Here is a 6,492-nt window from a genome sequence, read left to right as displayed (position 1 = left end):
CAGACATCAGTGAATCAAGCCATCGTGAGGTATCCATAGTTCCATAGTGAGATATCCAGAGTTAACTAAATCCACTAAGTCTAATAAACACTCTAAAACTAATTAGACAAAGATGTGGAACAGCCCATTATGCTCCCCTGATAGCAGGAGTGGGACACAGAGAATACAGTGAGAGCCCAACACAGGCGACTCTCATTTCAAGCATGAAGAGGAGCCACCACCAAAGTGCCTGTGGGGTGCGGCAACACAACAACCAAACTCAACTAATTCCCCTAATTGTTATACAGAGTTTGTTATGTTCTAATGATGGCCATAGGACCCTCTTGGGAGAGCAGAGGAAGAATCTATAGTAAGAGCCCATGAAAAGGAGAGAAAGACAATTTCCAGAGGTAGCTTAAAAAGTGAGGCCATGGTGAAAATTTTAATTAACCCCGATGATAGTGGAGGAGTATGGAGCTGTGCATGAATCCTGCAAAGAGAAACACCGCTGCTCGGCTGTATCCATTTTCAGCCTTTCTCAAGCACATAGCTGTAACTTCATAATAAAACACACTCAAGAGGTCCAAATAAATTCAGAATTGAGAAAGTCTGAAGCTGAACTGAGACAAATAAATATGTGTGCAACATTGTTGAGCATGTGAGTACCCACAAAGAAAAATCATTATACCTCTCTGGCTCTGACTTCCACATAATAAAGTGGCTCACACTCATAAAGCAACCTTTGGGTGCTGAAATTCATATCCTGCAAATATCCAATGAAGTGGCTTCACGTTATTCATCGTGCTGACAAACCAGAAAATGGTTTGGCACAAGCATACATATAAAGAAGCACAGTAACAGAATGATGCATTAAAAAGCAAAAAAAAAACAGGCTATTGTTAATCTGCAATTTGTTCGTCACAGTATGAAATAATATACATTACAAGAGGAGGAAACAAAAGGCAGCTTAGAGTTACATGCTGTTTTGATAATGGGAGATTAATGTTAATATGCATTTTTTTTTACAATTGACTTTCAGTCCCTGTTAACTGCTGCTGAAGGAATGGAAAGGGGAGAAAGTTGAAAATCAAAAGTTCATATTGGCTGACGTGTTCTTTGTGTTGTTTTATACTTTAGAAGTTGTAAAACACAACATCTCAATACAAGAACCGGTGGCCATACTGTATCTGACAGAAATAATTTTCCAAAGACAGACTGTTGACAAGGCAGATATTCTAATGAAAAAAAGAGGCCAGGTGGCGATAAGAAACAAAAGACATGGCAACCTGACCGAAGAACAGATGCTGCATTGCTGGGGTAACTAGAATAGTTTTGACAGTCAGCAGAACTTACAAAACACCTCACTGCTAAGATCAAGGAAAGTGAAGCAAAGCATGGCTGCAGCAAACGAACAGATATAGAGCAAGAAGGGGCAGAAGGAGTGGGAGGAGAGTGACTATCCCCCATGGTAAGAGTTCCTTATGAAGCTGAGTAAGAAAGAGCAAATCAAGTAGTGATCTGGGCTGTTCTCTGTTCTGTATCTGAACTCTTCAAATCTAGAATCTCCTTCTACTTCAGTTGGACTGTCACCTACCTGATAAGAAGCAAGGCCTACCTGTTTATTAGGGTGAAAACAGAACACGGAGCACAATCGCTGAAATCAGAAAAACATACCATTCTGTTTTTTAGAAAGAAATTATGGAACATTCTATTTATAAATCAAATTTTTTATGCATTTACCTTTTTATATTACTCACAAATTCAAATAGCTTGATGATTACAAAAGCAAAAATGTTAATAAAAAATGTGAGAGAAATACAACAGAGCTACAATAAAAAATCTACCAAAGAAGACAGGCTTGAAACTCTGTGAAGAACAACGATGTATTGTTCATGCAGTCTAGCAGCATTTAATATGTGAGTGTAGAGAAAGGAAAGAAGGCAGAGAGAAGAAGGATAGACATTCAGCCTACTGGCTAGAATTGAACCTGAGATGTGGGTTGCTCAACTGATTGAGCAAGCACACCCATACAGACATTTATGCATCTAATGCCTGATATGCTATGTAGGTATAGCATTCAAACTGTTCACCATCTTAGTTTGGTAAGTAACCATTTTCTAAAAGGGGTTAACACTATAGGCACCATTAGTTTTGCAGGAATCGTATAGGAAAAATGCTGAAGGACAGATAATACAAGTCAAACTTAAAGTACAACTTAATGGTATGTGGACCATTGAATGTAGCTGGAGAATTCCACAGAAACATATCCATTAATTGTTGATACATTTCAGTCATGACCAGCATACAGGACCAGCAGATGGATACTACCATCCCATTCTGCTGCCAGTGCTTAAAGTAAATTAAGAGAGACTGAACAAAATGTCAATTTAAATTCAAAGATAACCCTGTATTTCATTTAGAAATAGTACAAATGCAATGTACTAGCTGTTGAAACTAAGATATTATGTTGTTTTTGGAAAAATAAATGTTCAGTTTTTGAATTTGATGCAAGCATCATTTTTGGTTGGAAAGGGGCACGGTTATGTATCACCTCATTTTAATCATTTATTCTTACCGACAAGCGGCTGTAGTTTTATATCATCAGAAGCTGAAAAATACACCTTTGCAATATTTGTCATTGCACAATGGTGCAACCTTTTTCACTGAGTGACAGGGCAGGCATACAGCCATGGCAGTTTAGCATCTGGACTGTTTTACCATGGAGCCATGCGACAGTGATTTGTGCAGTGCTTTACCATTAACTTGCTGACACACGCAAGGTCTTCACTTAAAAAGACATCTTGACAGCCGCATATGTTGCTGCAAAGCGTGGGAGTATTGCTCAGCATAAATGGTGCCTAGCCATGCCATGTGCACTAATGCAATGTCATTAAAAGAATGTCGGCTTTGGAACTGCACAGGGCATTTTGGACCTTGTTTAAATATTGTTTTGTCTTTGAAATGGAACTTTTTAGAATTTCCACTTGCATTTGTGGCTGTGAGATAAACTATGCTCTCTGTAAAAGGTTCCTGAGCCAGTGTAAGATTTCCACGACAAAATTGTTTTTCTTTCTGATGTAGTGCAGCATCATCCTGAACATCAAGACGAGTCGATATTAGTTTTCAACGTTGTTTCATTTGTTCAGGTATTTCTCTGTATTCTCTTTTAATTAAGCAATTAAATTAAGCAGTACAGAGGACGAAATCCCCATTTCTTTCCAATGAGAAAGGTTACTTTTTAAATTCTTTAATATTTTTCCAGTGCACTCTTTCACATAGGCATGAGCTCCTCTTCCCCTTTCCTTCTGAGAATAACCATTCATGTTAATCGTCTGCTGCTGATTAACCTAACTCGTTGTTAGGGTTTAATCCAGTCTTTTGTTGCCTGTGTCCCAACATTCTTGAATCGTGATGCTTGCATCAAGTTCAAAATAAGTATACCTTTATTGAAGAAGAATACTCAGTGTTAACTTTAAATTAAAGCCTCTTCTCATATTCTTCTATTACTGGCAGGACTTCATTGTTTTCCTTGAAGCTAGACCTCTATGTCTGCTGCTCTCTACCCGCATATGCCAGCTTGTAGATTGAATATTTGCTCAGCGCATCTGCAAACAATCACAGTTTGCCTCAATATGCACATACCAGCAGGAGCAGATTCATTGTCAATTAAATATAAATAGACAGAAAATAAAAACCATGAGGACACATTCAATATTCAATTCAATGTACACTCAAAGCACCTTTTTGAAAATACATATTAAACTTGGTAGTCTATTAGTAAAAGGTACACACTGGCAGCATCTATTCTAAGATATCGCCCTTTTTTTTGAGTCTCTAATTAGGGCGTGAGTTTTTTGATGTAACATGTTAACTCAGACCCTCCTCGAGCCTCTAATTTTCACATTAATGCCACAATCAAACCAAATTAGTTTCAGGTTACAAACACAAAAGACCTTTGAAACACAATCTGTGCCAGAGTTGTAATATCTTTTTAAACAGAGCTTCACTGTGCCACAGCAGTGTATCCAAAGATGTATTAGTGGGAGACTGTCCATGTACTCGCACCCTCAGTTGTACACAGCTCTCCATCTTGGCTGGCTGAAACAACCACAGGACTTTAATGATGGCCACCAGGCTGTTTAAGAGCTTGTTAGTTGCTGCTGGTCGACCACCCTTGATTTCCCCAATGATTCAAGATATAAGGATATGCTGGGATGGGAAGCACACTCCAGCTTCAATGCCTGGAGGACGTGGCGACATATGAACCTGGCACATCATGATGGCACAAAACCATTGATATCACTTACTGCTCAAGGGTGATGCATCACTTAAAGGTCAGAAGTAAAAATGGTTCTATCATTCCTTTTCTACAGCTATTTTCTTTGAAGGTCAGCTACAAGGCAGGACATGAAAAAGGGAAAAGGGGAAGCTGTTTTGTCACTTCAGGATGAGAAGAATAATTGTCACTGCCATTTTAGTTTAAACAGTGGCTGCTTTTGCCTCATAATCTGTCTTTGGAACGGCAGGAAACACAAACAGAGAGACCTCTATCAGCATACATTTCAGGGAGCTTATTGTCAAGCATATTGGGCAGCCTTTCCTAAAGCTAACATCAATACATTTGTACAACAGTTTTAATAGGGAAAATCCTTTCTGCTGCAAATGGACGATCGATTTCTAGGCAATAGCGGCTTTGTATGACACTTGTTTTATTTGTAGATCCACTCATTATCACATAATTCCCTATAATCATCAAGGACTGGCTTGCTGATCCCTGGAGTCAGCAAAGCGAAGAGTGAAAGTTAATTTGGGTCAACTTGAGATAAGTTCAACACACCACACACAACTATCCACCATCTGTGAGCAGCCAGCTCACAGGGAGCAGCCAACTGTTCAGATTAATATGATTTGATGCTTTCCTCCCCGTAGGTGGCCTTAGAGAGTGACCATTAGAGCGGGATGATGATAAATTAATATTTGTCATGATTTTGGAGCAGGTTTGATCCACACAAAAAAAAAGACACCTACTTGTAATATTTACCAGTCATACATCTGAAATCTTACATAAGCAGGGAGTTGTTCTGGAAGTGTACTCTATGAGATGGCCCACGAGATGTTTTTAAATTTGATTGACTCATGACCTCTGTGCGTTGCCAACTCCAGGAGAGGAAGAAGTAAAGAGAAAATGTGAGCAGGCAGCTCAGACCCAAGCGACCACAGCTCTTCATTTATACATGACATCGCTTGGGAACCTCTCTCTAGATTTTTCAGAAAACGTCATAAACTCAGGCCCCAGAGGAATGAGGGAATGGCTGCTCAAGCTCAGTGACAGACCATGCTGACTCTAAAGTTTTAGATATTTGGATACATTAAGGTGTTTGGCCACATTTCATAACGTGTCATTTCAAAAGCATGCTGCACAAAACAATTTTTAGAATGAAGATAACCCTAACTCTGTGGGTTTGTTTTAATTACTTAAAAGAGCTTGTTACACAGACAGTGAGAAACTGGAATGACAGGTGGACAAGAAGACAAGAAACAACAGAAATAATGAGCAAAAACAAGATCATAATGAAGCCAATGTCTTTCAGAGAATCAATTGAAGGACTCTGGGGCCAAAAGTGGCTCTCACTTTAAAATCTGAACACAGAACACAACAAATATTTCTAAAAGTATTCCTTGATACAAAGTATAACAATAAGTTATTGGTCTCTGCTGTTCTTTTGAATATCAGGATTGTAAAAATGTTCCTATTCCTATTACAAAAATGTGTGACAAACATGTGAAACTAGATTTTTGTAACCTCAAACTGTTTTTTGCTTGATCAGTTCTTGCGTTGTAAGTTGTGTGATCACACTTATGAACAATACCATTGTACCATTGTGAAAAACATAATTTTATCTGCTGTGTTGAGGATTTGTATTCATCCTTCCTTTTATATTTTTCAAAAGAGTTTTCTTAGATGCCTACTATTTTTTCCAAAGCAAATGATTTATTTAAAAAAGTAAGAAAAATACAGAACACTCCTCATTAGTGTGTCTGTTCCGCACACCTCTGCAATATCCCATTTCTCGTATACCTGGTTGCCAGCACAATTTGGCCAGCAAGGCTGGAGTTACTGGAATTTTACATGGAACTGCGCCATTAAGTGGGTTTAATTTCAATGTTAGCATTTACCGCAGTAACAATCAGAAAAATGGTAAAAGCAGCTCTTGTGAGATAGTTCCAACCTCACTTTCTCCCTTTTCCCTTTCTCTTCCTAGCAACCATGGTTAACTTATGTTTCAGTTTTTCAGTCTATTCCAAGAAACCATCATGCCTTATACAGTAAAGAGTGGCACACGGACACACACGCATGTTTTCAGTTATGTAACGTCTGACTTGGGATAATCTCTTTATAGCACATGCAGTGTGAACACAACATCAGGCCATGTTATGTTGGCTCTGCATGTCAGTGATGAAGATTACTATTTTGAACAAGCGATAAAGAGCTTTTCATTTTGCCCATGGTTC

This window comes from Odontesthes bonariensis, chromosome 17, assembly GCF_027942865.1.
Source record: "Odontesthes bonariensis isolate fOdoBon6 chromosome 17, fOdoBon6.hap1, whole genome shotgun sequence".
In the NCBI taxonomy this organism is placed as follows: domain Eukaryota; kingdom Metazoa; phylum Chordata; class Actinopteri; order Atheriniformes; family Atherinopsidae; genus Odontesthes; species Odontesthes bonariensis.
Note: the sequence above shows the minus strand (reverse complement) of the source record.